This window comes from Anguilla anguilla, chromosome 12 (genome assembly GCF_013347855.1).
Source record: "Anguilla anguilla isolate fAngAng1 chromosome 12, fAngAng1.pri, whole genome shotgun sequence".
NCBI classification, from domain to species: Eukaryota; Metazoa; Chordata; class Actinopteri; order Anguilliformes; family Anguillidae; genus Anguilla; species Anguilla anguilla.
In genome coordinates, this window is record NC_049212.1 from 27,179,625 (window position 1) to 27,194,919 (window position 15,295).

The 15,295-nt window shown below is 42.1% G+C and overlaps 1 pseudogene; it reads left to right on the forward strand.

The window, feature by feature from the left end:
- The first annotated feature begins 1,257 nt into the window (after window positions 1-1,257).
- Window positions 1,258-15,162, forward strand: LOC118210092 (annotated as a pseudogene).
- Window positions 15,163-15,295: the final 133 nt, after the last annotated feature.

The window sequence follows — 15,295 nt, forward strand, 5'->3', positions numbered from 1 at the left end:
ACAGTAATTGTCCTTTCAGCAAGAAGAATTTTTCAGTGGTATTGTGGTCCCAGCTTTAATCTTTGGGAATTTCTTATCACAGCATACTGAGTCATTCATAACGCTGTCTTTATATTGACAAAACAATGGGTAGACTACTGCACCATCAAAGCGACTGCTCTTTCATGAGCTGGTATGTGAAAATTAAGCACACACAGCCAGTCAAAGCTTAAAGCCTTGTGCAGAGATTCATTGGCCTTAAATATCCTCTCTTCTTTTTGCCATTCACAACTTGTATTTATGGATATTTTAATACATTTTGGTTTCACCGTGTACAAATTACACTTTGCAGGAGGCAGGCAGAAGACTTCACAAACAGAACTACAGAGGGTACATTGAAAAGTTCAAACCACTAGTTAGCCATAAAAACAAGATGGCCAGGTTAGAGTTTGCTAAGAAATACTTACAAGAGCCTGCAGAGTTCTGGAAAAGGTCTTTTAGACAGATGAGACCAACCTTCAGTAGTATCAGAGCGATGGCAAGAGCAAATTGTGAAGGTCAACAGGAAATGCCCAAGATTCAAAGCGCCCCCCTCATCTGTAAAACATAGTGGTGAGGGTGTTATGGTTTGGGCATGTATGGCTTCCACAGGTACTGGCTCACTTGTATTCAATGATGGTGTAACTACTGAATGAATTCTGAATGTACAGAAACATCTTGTTTGGGGGGTGGCTATAAGTGAAAAGTGCTGTAATTTCTACATGGTGAAACCAAAGTGTATAAAGATTACCTTTATATCATAGCAGAAAATGTGCACTTTAACCACATGTGAATTGTAATTTTCTGTGATTTTTATGTAGTAAATGTGAGTTTCATTTATATTTGAATATTGTTTTAAATATAACATTGAATATTTTGTATAGCTGTTGCATTTATACTTTTGTGATAATGAAAATGAAATATAATATTAATACCCTAATAATAATAATAATAATAATAATAATAATAATAATAATAATAATAATAATCCATGTTTACCAAAGTCAAGCCTAAAAGTTCATGTCAGGTTTGGCGGTTTAACGAACCAGTAGCTTACAAGCACCAGCGACCTAGAGTAAACACATGAAACTGGGTCTACCTGCTGCTCAGTGAGCACAGCCAGCTTCTCAGCGTTTGCATACAGACCGTATCGGACAGCCTCCTAATTAACATGTTTTATAGTGCCTGCCTGCGTCAGGCGCCTTGGCAAATCAAGCGCTTAAGTCGAACAGTGGCTTCTCTGGGCAGGTGCTGCCAGGGGCCTGCCATGTACAGTAAAACCATACAGCGCCAAACGAAGAATTATTTAAATGATTCTTTGTCTTCACTGTAGCTTGCGCTTTCTGTTTCTATTTCAGTTTATTAAAATGGTGTCCAAATTGACACCTCTGCAAAAAGAGCTTTTGAGCGCTTTGTTAAGTTCCGGAGTTAAAAAAGACGTTTTGATCCAAGCGCTAGACGACCTGAGCCAGAGTAGGACTGGGGTTAAACTGGAGGATTTCCAGGTGTCCCCACCAAGTTCAAAGATGAATGGAAATGTTTCAGATGCAAAGCCAATATCCCACACACTTGCCAACGGACACGGTAAGGGCTGCAGGTTGTCGGGTGACGAGGGCTCCGAGGATGGGGACGATTTGGATGCACCACCAATACTTAAGGAACTTCTGTCCCTCAACACAGAGGAGGCTGCGAAGCAGAGGGCTGAAGTGGATCGAATCTTAGCGTGAGTAAGCCATGGGCTGCTTTTGCAATACTCTACTTACTTAACTGTAAAAGGTGAAAACTAAGTGCCTTTTTTTTTGGCTTAGCCAACCTCGAAATCAGCAGTCTTCATTCAGTCTGTAAATAATGCAGTGCATCTATGTGCGTCTCATGATAATAATAATAATAATAATAATAATAATAATAATATTAGCAACAGAAAGAGACGTGATTCGTGTATTCTGTACAAGCTGATAACATTGAAATAGGCTCAACTTTAGGGTATTTTTTATTCATAAGTTCTTCATTCTGTTATAACAATTTAGCTAATATCTCGGCAATAATTAGGGTATTTTGAGTACGGTCCAAGTATTTTTGATGTTAGAGAAGCCACCTCAAACGTGTCACTAGCCCTATTCATTTTATTCTGTGAATCATCAACTGAAAGAGGCTGCACAGTGCGTAGCTATGATTGCATTTATGGAAAATGCACACCTGGTTATTCATGGACGAAAGGTATAAGCATCTCTACCTCAATCATCTTAACACAGGCGTGTTCCGAATGGAGCAGTATTACTGAGTATTGGCATCAATATATTTCAATCAGTATTGAATTCAGTGTTTCATGAATATGACATAAAAGTCGCAGCTTTGCCGTTGATCTATGAGGGCTACTTTTATACCAGGTTATAGGCCTACTATAACCTGTTTTTTACGACAAAGAGTTAAATTGTATGTAATTGTTTATTTTTACTGCGGCGACCATTATTATTTGGATGTTTGATGTAGTATTTGGAAGTGTATGCTAAGCATTAACGGACACAGTCGATAGGCTTAAGTATTAGTATAGGCCTATTAAATATGTCAGTAACTATTGCTGTCAAAGATCATTTGAAGCGCAATGTGGCAATAGGCTGCTGTAGCCTACACACCATTTGTCTGGGTCATTTTTACATTTATCTAATTATCATGTAATAGCCAGTAGTTCACAACGTAGACAGTGATCGAAAATGGTAAATCACAATCACAAAACATTCAGATATTGCGCATGCAGGATTACTCTCCTATTGACTTAATTCGAATTTTTAAGCAATTGTTATTATTATTATTATTATTATTATTATTATTATTATTGAAAGTAGCAATTCCAGGGTCCTGTACAAGTAGTTGGCAGCACGAAATATCAATACAGGTGTCCATAGAATGATTGATCTAACCTACTCGTCGGATACGCGCATACTCGATCTTTTTTTAGTCATAAAGTCATAGAGACTATGCATGTTGGAATTTATTAAGTTCATGAGAAGACGATCTCTTAGTGTTTCTCAAAAATGAACAATTAATCATGGTGCTTTTTTATCAATTAAAGTGTTCGTTTTCAATATGAGATGTTTTTGGATATGTAATTTTTTTATTCCTATAGCGACCTCTGTAGACACCTGACATTTAATTCAGTCTGCCTTTATAATAATAATAATAATAATAGCTATTTAAATAGCTATTAAAACATATAATAATAATAATAATAATAATATTATTATTATTATTATTATTATTATTATTATTATTATTATTAACAATAATATTATTATATGACTCAATGACTGTAAAGATGTAGATTATGCTGTGCTATTGTGCTGGCATCTCAGTAAGGGCTTGGAAGGATGGTGATTATGCTGTGTGTATTGCATTGTACTGGTGACCCAGTGAGGACTTGCAAGGATGGTTATTGTGTTGTGTGCCCTGTATTGTATTGTATTGGATTTAGTGAGGACCCGTGGTGCGCCGCCCGCATGATCAAAGGATACATGAAGCAACACAATATTCCCCAGCGGGAGGTGGTGGACATCACAGGGCTGAACCAGTCCCATCTGTCTCAACACCTCAATAAGGGCACGCCCATGAAGACCTATAAACGAGCAGCACTCTACACCTGGTACGTCCGGAAACAGCAAGAAATTCTCAGACGTAAGTTAATATATGAGCTTTTCATAGGACATGCAGTAAGTGTTTTTGCATTGGAATTGGAATTGCGATTCATTGTAGTTACTGAAACTTGCAACTGTATGCCTTTTTAATTCTGCAAGGACTTTACTGAATACATTCATAAAAACATATCTGGAATCTGTAAACCACTGGACCCCAGTCAACCAGAATACTGTAAAAGTCACAGGGTTACCTTAAATTGCTTCAGTAAATTGTGTAGGGTCTGATTCAGCTCACACATGCAAGAGAACTGAATACGAGTTCCACTGAACTAGGATGGGTTTTTGCATCTTTTACACAACATTTTGAGTACAAATGTTGTGTACTGTACAGCACACATTGTAGCAACATTGTAGTGTTGTAACAATTTTTTATTATAGATTTTTTGTAATGAAAGAACAACATCAGTTATTTCATCCTGAATGTATCTATATTTTCAATGTGCATGCATGCATGCATGCATGCATATGTGTGTGTGTGTGTGTGTATGTGTGTTGCTAGATGTATAAAATGTGCTTTTTCTTATTTTTCAGAGTTCACCCAGGCAGGTCAAGCCTCTAACAGCAATATGACAGACAAGAGCAATGAGGATCCGGTGCTGTTTTTTTTCCCAGAATTCCATCAGCCTGGACAGAGAATGGGGCAGGCTGGGGACGAGGAGGATGTTGAACCTGCCTCTAAGAAAATGAGACGCAATCGTTTCAAATGGGGCCCTGCATCCCAGCAGATTCTCTATCAGGCATATGAGCGACAGAAAAACCCCAGCAAGGAGGAGAGGGAGGCACTGGCGGAGGAGTGCAACAGGTAAGAAAGGAAGACCACACAGAGGGAAATGCATGTGGCAGGTCATACAGGGTTCAACAGTAACACTCACCCACTCACAGTTTCATATTATTTGGAATGCAGAGCAAATCCGTCGGTCATTTGGCTCTCTGATTTCGAGATTTTATTGGCTCAGAATGTTTGCATTGTCTCCATCCCTCATATCAGAGCTGAGTGTGTGCAGAGAGGAGTGTCTCCATCCAAAGCGTATGGCCTGGGCTCTAACCTCGTCACAGAGGTGCGTGTCTACAACTGGTTCGCCAACCGCCGCAAGGAGGAAGCCTTTCGACAGAAACTAGCACTGGACGCCTATAGTGGGTCCTCTCACAGTACTGAACGCCTCCTGTCCCACAGCTCCCCCTCCCAGGCCCAGGACAGCGCCTCGTCCCCTACAAAAATGCAAGGTAGGGGTCATCAGGTCTGTCCATCCCATCATGCACTTGTGTATTTCTGTAAGGCTTAGGGTCTGCTGTGACCCACGGTGCTGTGATATAGGAAACGCTCTCATACAGGGAGCTTTAGGGTCTCCTCTATTTAGGTTGAATGCTCTGCTATGGGGAGCTTTAGGGTCTCTTCTATATGGGGCTAATGCTATGATATTGGGAGCTTTAGTGTCTTCTCTATATGGGGCAAACGCTATGATATTGATCATTGTTGTAACCAATAAAATGTAACCCTCAAAAAGAATGACATCAGTATGAATTTGGCATGCATGTACAGTCCAACATCAATTGCAGCTCAAACATCAGCCAACCGGAGTGTAACATGAAAACGGGACATTTTGTGAAAAGCAGGGCCAACAGGGTCAGTGGAAATTCCAGGTCACTGTTAATACAACCAGCTGTGTGATTAAATCCAATAAAGTGGTTAGATCATTTGGCGCTGAATCATTTGGACACCATGATGTGGGTTTGTGTTTTATCAAGACCAAAAAGAGGGCTGGTCAGTGGACTGTGTCTTTATTGTTATTGCAGAAAGGGAGGGTGATGCAGTCAGTGGACTGTGTCTTTATTGTTACTGCAGAAAGGGAGGGCACGGTATAACATTTAGCCAGGTTTAATCTAGTCCCAGGGATGTCAGGTCAGTTAGCAGCTGGAGAACTTGAGGACACTGAGCCTGATAATTTAGAAAGTAAGATAAAAAAAATGTATTTGTATTCAGTTTCAAAGTCAGTAAATGAGAACATTTGAATTTATGCAGTAGAAACCCAGAGATGCAAACCTCAAGGCTGATGTAAAACTGAAAGTAGCATGCATAGCTACACATGTTTGGGTCTTTATTGTCAGTGCTGCAGTAAATGCATTACATGGAAAGACATCACACTTTTCATTCATAAAATAAGTTGTGCAACACATAGAGAAACAAAGCAGAGTCTGTGGCTATCTTCACATTAGATGATATTTCTTGGCATTTTGGCAACTTTTTGGAGTTTCCAAGTCTGCCCTTTGTCTGAAGAGACTTAATAACTACATATTGTTAACTTGGCTCTATAAAATAATGTATTCATCTATAAAAATAATTAAGTAACTTCTTTTTAGTGAAATGTTGGAATTTCCTCTGTAGAAATGACTCTCAATGAACCTCAGCATATGTGTGAAAGTATCAGCGCAAAAAGTCCACATTTACTATAAGGTCCTTGAGCTGGTAACATCCTAGTATATAATGAATTGCCAGCATGTGAAGACCTGTAACATTACTTTAGAAGGTAACAAATCCATGCAATGTTGACATAAAAAATCGCATAAAAGTTGAACATAAAAGAGGACCTGTGCGTTCACATTTTAGGCATCATTCGAGTGACTCGCTACATAGATACAATCCCCCAAGTTCAAGGTGAACACATTTTATTCACTGGCTGTTTCCATGTCATTACCCATTCTAGATTCTTCCATGTGTATTTCTGAGTGTGGTGCAGTGTAAGTTTAAATTTAAAAAATGTAACAATGAAATGGGTGATTTTGTAAAGCTTATTAGGACTAATAGGTGTATTTGTTCTCCATTTCAAAAAATGTACATTTGTCGTATGTTTGAAAATGTATGTGAAGATTAACAAATGCAAGGTCTGTTTATTCTGAAATACCTAAATAAATAATCATTTAAATTAAAAATCCCTCTGCGGGTTTAGTTCCCTGCTAAGGGCACAGATCTGCTAAAAATGCTGACAGATATATGGACAAAAAAACTATGTGGCATGTAGATGTGCATTTCAGCTAGCTTGTGTAAGCATTATGGCTGTTTTTTAGGCAATCACTGTGGACATGTGCACTAAATTACACTCAATCTCCCTGCAATGAAGATTCTTCTTTCCTAAGAACCCGTCAGTGAGTTTCAATATTTGTTTAAATAACTCCCTGAACACTTGACCAGGCACTGACCCGATGCTCCAGTGAAAAGGGGGCGTTTGTTGCGGGGGAGGGGAGTTTCAGTGGAAGACAGTTTGCGCTCCGGAGTGTCTCGTTTGGTCAGATCCACATGCTTACAAGGTGTCTGGCTGATATCCTGCTGACAGCATCAGCTGTTTATCAGAGTCGTACAATAACGGCCCAGCAGGGACCCTCACTGGGTTGCTATGGCACAGTCTTCATTATGCATGCTTAATTGACAGTTTAAAATCCTTGGTTGCCACATGACCTCTGACCCCTGCTCTCGGTAACCCTCTCTCCAGGGGCTCCATTGTGAGGGGTATATTAGAAGAGAGTAGTAACTGTAACCCATGTTCATTTATCTCTGCTGGCACTGGGGAGGGCACATTTAAAGCCCCCCCTCCCCCGCCACCAGACTTTATTGGGCTGCAGTATAATGGCAGAGACTGGGTATAGGCTTGATCAACAGGAGCTGTCCACTGGGCTCTTGCCTCTATTCTGTCTACACAGAAATAATGGACCCCCTTGGCTGCAGTTTTGCGTATCCTCCTCCTCTCCTACATACACCTCTGTGTTAAAAAGGTCATTATGGGGTCAGTGGAGTAAAAATGTTTTTGGAGGATTTACAAGGGACTTTGTTTATTCTGCTTGTTCCTGTGATAAGACAGGAACGGCCTGGCATTGACAGGACTCTCAAATCAAATCAAATCAAATCAAAATGCATTTATATAGCGCTTTTCACAAACAATTGTATCAATATGCTTCACAGACAACCCTGGCTTAAACCCTCACAGTTGCAAGCCTAAGGCGACAGTGGCAAGGAAAAACTCCCTGGTAACAGATAGGATGAAACCATGGAAGGAACCAGGCTCAAGAGGGGAACTCATCCTCCTCTGGTCGGCTCAGGTTGTAGGTTTGTGACCAGCACGGTCTCTTCAGAACAGTCTGAAGTGCAGTATGTGACACCATCTACTGCTTTGTTCTGTTCACAGCACAGCTTGGTTAGTAAAGTGCAGGTGGTACATATCCTAAAGGTAGCCTGTGTTTGGGCTTTATGAGGTTTGGGATCTGGCTTTTGGAGAGGTAGTAGTGTAGTAACAGCAGTCCAGATTGTGTGCAGTGTACACAATGGAGAACACAAATGTACAGCCCCACAGTGAACCCAGCCTGGTGAAGAGGAGGTATTCTGTATCCTATGGGCTGAGCAGGCTAAACCTCCAGCACTGCTTCTCTCTCTGGTTACTCCTCCACTGTTGTTGTGAGGGAAAGCCATGTCAGACAGATGCGTGATTCTGGCCACAGGGCCTTGTTGTTTTCCAGTGCTGTGCGCAACAGGTCAGCTTTTGCTTGCTGGTCAGAATCTGGCTCAGCTTCATGTTAGGACATTTCTCACTGTTGTGTAAAGAGCTAACGTGTGAATTCATGAGCTGAGTTCACAATACTCCACCCATTACATTAATCACTTGGCATATGCTTTTACCCAGAGCAACATCAAAAGTGGAGCCTATCAGTGTTAGTCTGAAGATTACAAAAAACAGTATCACCAAGAAGGCAGAGGGGCCCATTTATAACCAATAAGTGTAATATTAACACCCCCTATTAATTATGCACATTTAAATAGGGAAATGTGAAAATGCAGTTTGCATGAGATGCCTGGAGAAAGTAACCCATCTCTTTTTCTCATTGTTTACAGGCTGATATTATAACCCCCCCCAAGGTTTCTTCACCAGACCTGATTTACGGCCCTATGAAGCCGCTCTATATAGCATGCTCAGCACTGGCACTTTTAGTGGCTCCATAGTTGTAAAGTACCAGAGAAACAGTCCCTTTCTGAGCCCCTAGCCATTGTGTAGCCATCAGGTCACAGACCCACTGAGTGCTTTATGGTCCTGCACTGGTGTTTACAAGCACACAAGAGTGTTAGCGGATTGTTTAGGTGTGTTTGGAACAGCATGATGTCAGTGGTCCGATTGGCCTGGGATGTGTCTGAGTGCTCTGCGGGTTAAACTCTGTGGAACACTGCAGCAAGAAGTGACCATCTGAAACAACAGAGGACATCTAAATTTGCTAAAATTACGATAGCAGAAAAACACAGCTAGAAACACATTGCTAGAAACACAAAACAAACATATACCTGCTACATTTTCTCATTTTTATTGAATGTTAATCATCATTACTAACAGGTTAGTTCACTGCTGTTGCCTAAGTTCATTAATCAAAATTCAAAGGTAGCCAGGAAACATACACCACCAAATGAAGTCTTAGACCCATTGTGTGGAACAGCTATGTTTTCGTGTATTAAGGCCACAGGGACACACTTCATGTATCACGGCTGTGTGTATATATGTGTGTAAATGCTCTGTAACCAAAGCAATTGTATTAAACCCCCTGCGTATACGTAAGACCATGAACATGCACCACAGAAAAAAAGAAAAAAAAGGTGGAGTAGTTTTTATACTATTGTTTAATGTTTAAACACCACATTTCATGCTAATTACATCCATATTATTATATCATATTATTCACATAAACATATCTAGACATATCTATCATGCATAGATATGTTAATATTCATTCAGTCTGTATTGTAATTGCTCATGAGAAGGTGTTTATGCAGGTGAGGGAAGGGTTTGTAGGTAGAAAAGACCCACACATCCCCTCAGATGTTTAGGTAAACAGTGTGTGTGTCAGTGCTGACAGAATGGGGACAGGTGAACGTGCAGGTGACTGTGTACGAGCCTGAGGGAGCAGGGTAAGAATGTTTGACATTGGCTCTAACTGTATGTTTGCTCTGCTACTATCAGAGGGACCGGGGCTGGCAAACACTAATTTCGGGGGGCAGTGTAGGATTCCTGAATTTTCACATAAAATACAATAGAGGCATTAAGATTTCAGTTTCCCCTGCAAAATGCCTTTTGGTTGCTGCAGCTGGGGTTGGTGGGTTATGGATGCAGTTTGTTGGTGAGTTATGGAATCAGTTTGTTTGGTCAAAAAATGCACTTCTACATTGAAAGCTCTCTGTACAAACCACGTGACCTTCTGCACTCTATGAACTCTCTCAGGATCCAGCAGTTGAACCATTTATTACGTGGCATAATTATTTTTTTTTAAAGTAGCTCACATATTTTCCTAAGAACTCTATTTCTTTCTTTGGGAGATTTGTGAGGAATGCTTTCCCTCAGAAGAGTGGAGGGCCAGGATTGTGTGTGAGTTTGTATTTGTGATGGATTGAGGCAGGGAGAGCTGAGGTGATCATTTCCTGTGTCTGGGGGGAGAATGATGTGTGTGGTATGGTGTTCAGGTATGTGGAAAGGGAGCAGGGAGGGGCTGTATGTGCAGAAAGAGCAGTCTCTGGCTCCATTGTGTCAACATTTCAAGTGGAGAGGCTGGGGTGTGTTTGCTCTACCTGTCCTGTTTGAGTCAGGAATGCTGAAGTCTCTATGCTCATGGGGTGAAAGATTAGCTCTGATTGGAGCTGGGACACAGAAACTATAGCCCCAGCTATAGTGTGCTCATGTTCTGTATCTCTTTATCTCACTGACCTGGCCCTACAGATCAGTGAAAGGAACAGCTCCACCATACCGACGATCTTCACATCTCTCTGTTCTACAACGCCATTCATGATGCCTGCCTACTGGCCCCACAGTGGTGGATTGAATCTGCCAATGTGATAGCAGAATTGTTGGCTGTATTCCAATACAGATCAAAGACCCCTCTTTAGATTGCACCTAGTTTCCCTTCCCACTCCCACCATTTACTAATTCATGTTGTGTTTTTTTTAATGGTTTTTGGCTCTATTTTTATGATTTTATGTTTGTTAGGGCTTGTTATGGATATAGCCTGGATGTATTTGGAATTAATCCTTTTTTTTCTTGATTAATACATTTAACTTGCACTAGTGCTTTAGTGATGCATCTTTTTTAGTGCTTTGCATCTTTACTCACTGAGGTGTGAATGTTGTTAGCTAGGTCTAGCACTATTGCTCACTTTAAACAGGTGAATGCACTTATGTTTCTTATCATATTCCCAGCAAGACCATGTGCTACATGCATGTAATGTAATATTGAAAGTAGCAGTGAAACGCTAAACTCTCCCTCTGCCTCTCCACAGGGGTCTGCTACAGTCAGCAGGGAGCTAGCGAGGCCACTTCTTCCACGACCATCGGTCACCATGGCAACAGCAGAATGGAAAACAGTCGGCCTGCGTTACAACAGCTGTCTCCAGGCAGCCTGGACCCCACCCAGAGCCTGGTCTCACCTGACACCAAGATGGTGAGCACACCTGCAGGCTGAGATTAGCTAAGAAAAGGCGTGACTGGACTCTTCAGCATGAAGCAGGCCTTAGAATGGAGCACTTAGTGTTCATAGTGTTCATGCAGGCCTTTGTGCTCCCTCACCAGCCAAGGCCCATTGGCCGGCGATGGTGCACAAAGGAAGCCAATAGAGCCATGATGTGTGCATGATGGAATGATGCATGCGAGGGTGGGAGGCTGCTGTCATTCTCTGTGTCACGGGGGAATGTCCGATACTGAGCTAATAAGCCTGTCGCCAGGTCAATCTGCTTTTATTGGGTTAACACCAAAATAGCCCAGTACTGGGTGGTGCTGGCTGTGTGACTGACTCTGTGTACCGCCTGCCTTATCAGGATAATCACACCATAAAATAACTGTTGTTTTTTAATACAAAATGCAAACAAAATGCAGACATAGTACGGTATCACTGGCTCCCCACACTAACAGCTACAACTTTGATTGGTAAGCTGATTTAGAGTTGCTTGGAAGTCATTGCACTTTTACATTTTTTTTTCATGATCAGTGTTGCAGGCATATTGCAATTTGTGGTTATTTGTGTTGCTGTGGGCCCTATGTTTTCCATGCCATTTTTTTAGTTTGTCTTCATTCCCTCTGCAGTGGCTTTCCTTCATATTCTCTTTGCCTTGCTCAGTTACACTAGAAAGCAACAGCCACTGCATGATGGTACCCCCGCAGTACTGCCTCAGAAACTATCTACAACTCTTACTATGTTTCCATACTGAAGCAATGCAACATTCATGTTAACATACAGCTTTTCTTTGGCTGTTACCTGCTTAATAGTGCTGCAGAAAGAATAACGCAATGCTAAAGTGCTGAAGTAATTTTTGTATTATATTTACATGAATATGTAAAAGCTTCCTCTGCTCTGATTTGACTCTACTGCTTGGGTGGTTTGCTGTCTGTTGCTCTTTAACTGAAATGTGGTGTACTGTGTGTATGGAATCAGTGGAACTGTGTTTGCATATCTCTCATATGTTCGGTTTCACTTGTGTCAGTCATGGCTGGAATTCGCCCGCAAAATAAGACCGTTGGGATGAGTAGCACCCAATTACCACTGAACTAGGTCAGTGTTGACCTAATTCAAAATGAATGGCGACTGTGTTTCCATTACATTACATTACATTACAGGCATTTAGCAGATGCTCTTATCCAGAGCGACTTACATTGTATCCATTTATGCAGCTGGATATATACTGGAGCAATGCAGGTTAAGTACCTTGCTCAAGGGTACAACGACAGTGTTCTAGCGGGGAATCGAACCTGCGACCTTTAGGTTACAAGACCAACTCCTTACCCATTATACTTTCCCTGCGAACTGCTGTGTGGGTTAAAAATGAAAGCTTTTGCAGGAGCTGCTGGGTGGCTCATCCTGTTAAGACCATGCTCCAGTGTGTGGATGTGCCCCACAGTCTGGTATGGAATCCAGACTAGTGTCGCTCAGTGAAGGGACAGGGTTCAGTCAGCCGGGATGACAGAGTCTCATCGCTCACTAGCATCACATAGCATATCAGTGGGGCGCCTACAGTCCGTCTGTTGAGCTGCACATTAAGTGTCTTCCTCTGACTCGTGTCCACATGAGCCTGATTTGTGAACTGCTGTGTGAAAAGAAGCGGCAGCTGACATCACATGCTTTGGAGGACAGTGTATGCTGGAAATGAATATCACTGGGAATTCCAAAGTCAGCGGAAAAAGGGGGGAAGGTATTAAATAGTACATAAATAATCAATAAAAAGTGGCTGTTAAAGTTGCAAAACAGATGCCAGTGGTACGATCCTGCTACATGGATGCAATTTCCAGAGCAGGGAAAGTGGTATCCCAGTAAAAGGATAATGATACTACATTTGGATACTGCATTTACATCTCTCCTCTCTCTGTAGATCTCAGTGTCAGGAGGAGGACTGCCCCCCGTCAGCACGCTGACACATATCCATCACTGTCACAGCCCCCATCAGACCCAGGACCTGATCAGAACCCTGCCTGGAGTCATGACTATAGCGCAGAGTAAGTGTGCTGTGTCTGCCTGTCCCTCCTCTTCCTCAGAACCATGAATGATTTTCAGGGTGAATGTGCATATAGGAGTAATCTCTTTGGTGCTAATCACTCCCCCGCTCTCGCTGCAGATCTGGGCATATCACAAACGGCGCCTGTCGTTAACAGCATTGCAGGGAGTTTGGCAGCACTGCCGTTCTCGTCACAGCTGCACGGCTGCCATGAGCACGACCTGGTGCAGCAGGAGCCCGACCACAGGACCCAGCAGCCTTTCTTGGGCCCCGCCACACACTCACATAGTGAGTACTAGTTTAGGGGCCCATCACACATTCTCACAGTAACACTTCAGGGGCCCCGTTGCACACTCACAGAATCAGTACCACTTCAGGGGTCCCGTCGCATGCTCACAGAATCAGTACCACTTCAGGGGTCCCGTCGCATGCTCACAGAATCAGTACCACTTCAGGGGTCCCGTTGCACACTCACAGAATCAGTACCACTTCAGGGGCCCTGTTGCACACTCACACAGTACAGGGGCCCCTGATGTGTTCCCCTGGCTTATAAAAAGAAGTAGTATAAAAGAATGAAATGACTGACTGCTCTTCCTCCCTCTCTCGCCTGGTAGTATATAAGCCAGATCTTCCTCAGTACTCCCAACCCCCACGCTACCCCCTCCACCATGGGGCAGACCGAAGCCAACATCATCACCACCCTCAGCCCCATGCCCACCCACAAGCAGGTCAGTGTTCCTGTGTGAGCAAGACCAGGCACTTCTACCTGCTCTCTGCTATATGCTTTCTGCTCTCTGCTACCTGCTCCCTGCTCTTCTTTAGAACACTTTTTCTTATATTTGATTAGATTTCCTTCACATCCCGACAGATATCAATAAATCATAAGTGCTAAGAAAAAGTCTGGTCTCTCTGACTGCTCCAGGCTCTGAAATCAGCCTCTAAATTTCACCGTGCTTGACTTTGACAGCGCAGTCAGAGCAGAGATACCGCAGAGATAGTGTTATTGCTAGCTAGCTGCCTAGAAAACAAAACAAGAACTTTCACCTGCAACTTCGTCTGGGTCTCAGACAAGTAAAAATTCAGGTGTCTACATTTATTGACCATTGTTAACCCATAGCTGTAAATAAAAACTATAGCTATGTTCATTGTTTACATTCATTGTGATGATGTTGTGTGTTTTATTTTCTACCTGTGAATGAGGCATGATGCGCTTCACTCTCCCTACTTTACTTTTCAATGCTCTTGTCCTCTCTACAGTACCTCTCTTGTCCTGGATGTCACTCTTGGGTCAATTACTCCCACCCCTATTAACAAACAGAATAATAACGTTCACTGACTCATACAAAAGGTGTTTTAGCTGCTAGAAAGTGATGTTTGTAGTTAGTCAGGTTAGGTACTCTTTCAGGGATGAGAAATGTACTGTACTGTCTTCTTTTTCATCTGTAATTGAACAATTTGCAGTTCGTTGTGTTTAATATAAACGTGTGCATGTGTGAGTGTGTTAAACTGTCTGTTTTTTCTTTGTTATTGCAGTGCCCTTTGCAAGCCTGGTGATTGCGCACCTGGCAACAGGAGAGCATTCTTCCACCCTCTCACAAGCGTAACCATGGAAACTCCTGAGGCAAGGCAATGGTGCATTGGACAATAAGCCCCTCAGTAAAGTAAAGGCAGGAAGCAGCACTGTCTGGATGAACTCTATTTTAAAGAGAAATATATGGAATGCACACAAAAATTCTGCATTCTAAAGCCAAATGAGCATGGTATGAATATATAACATGATTAACTCTGGCATGGTGATGATCAAGAAGGCTGAGTCTGCTTCTGTTACGTGGCTTCCACGAAAACACTTCATTTTTTCACAATCCTCATTTCATATATGGAAGAAAGAGCACTTATAGTGTCCATTTGTACATAATTTGTAGGTTATCAATGCACTGAACAAAAAAACATCTGACAGAGAAGTGTGTCTGTGTGTGTGCGTTTGTGTGTGTGCGTGTGAGTGTCCTTGCATATATGCACATGTGTGTGCATGTGTGGTTGTGTATGACAGGTGGGGGTGCGTGTGTGTGCATGCATTCTTGGTTGTGCATGGC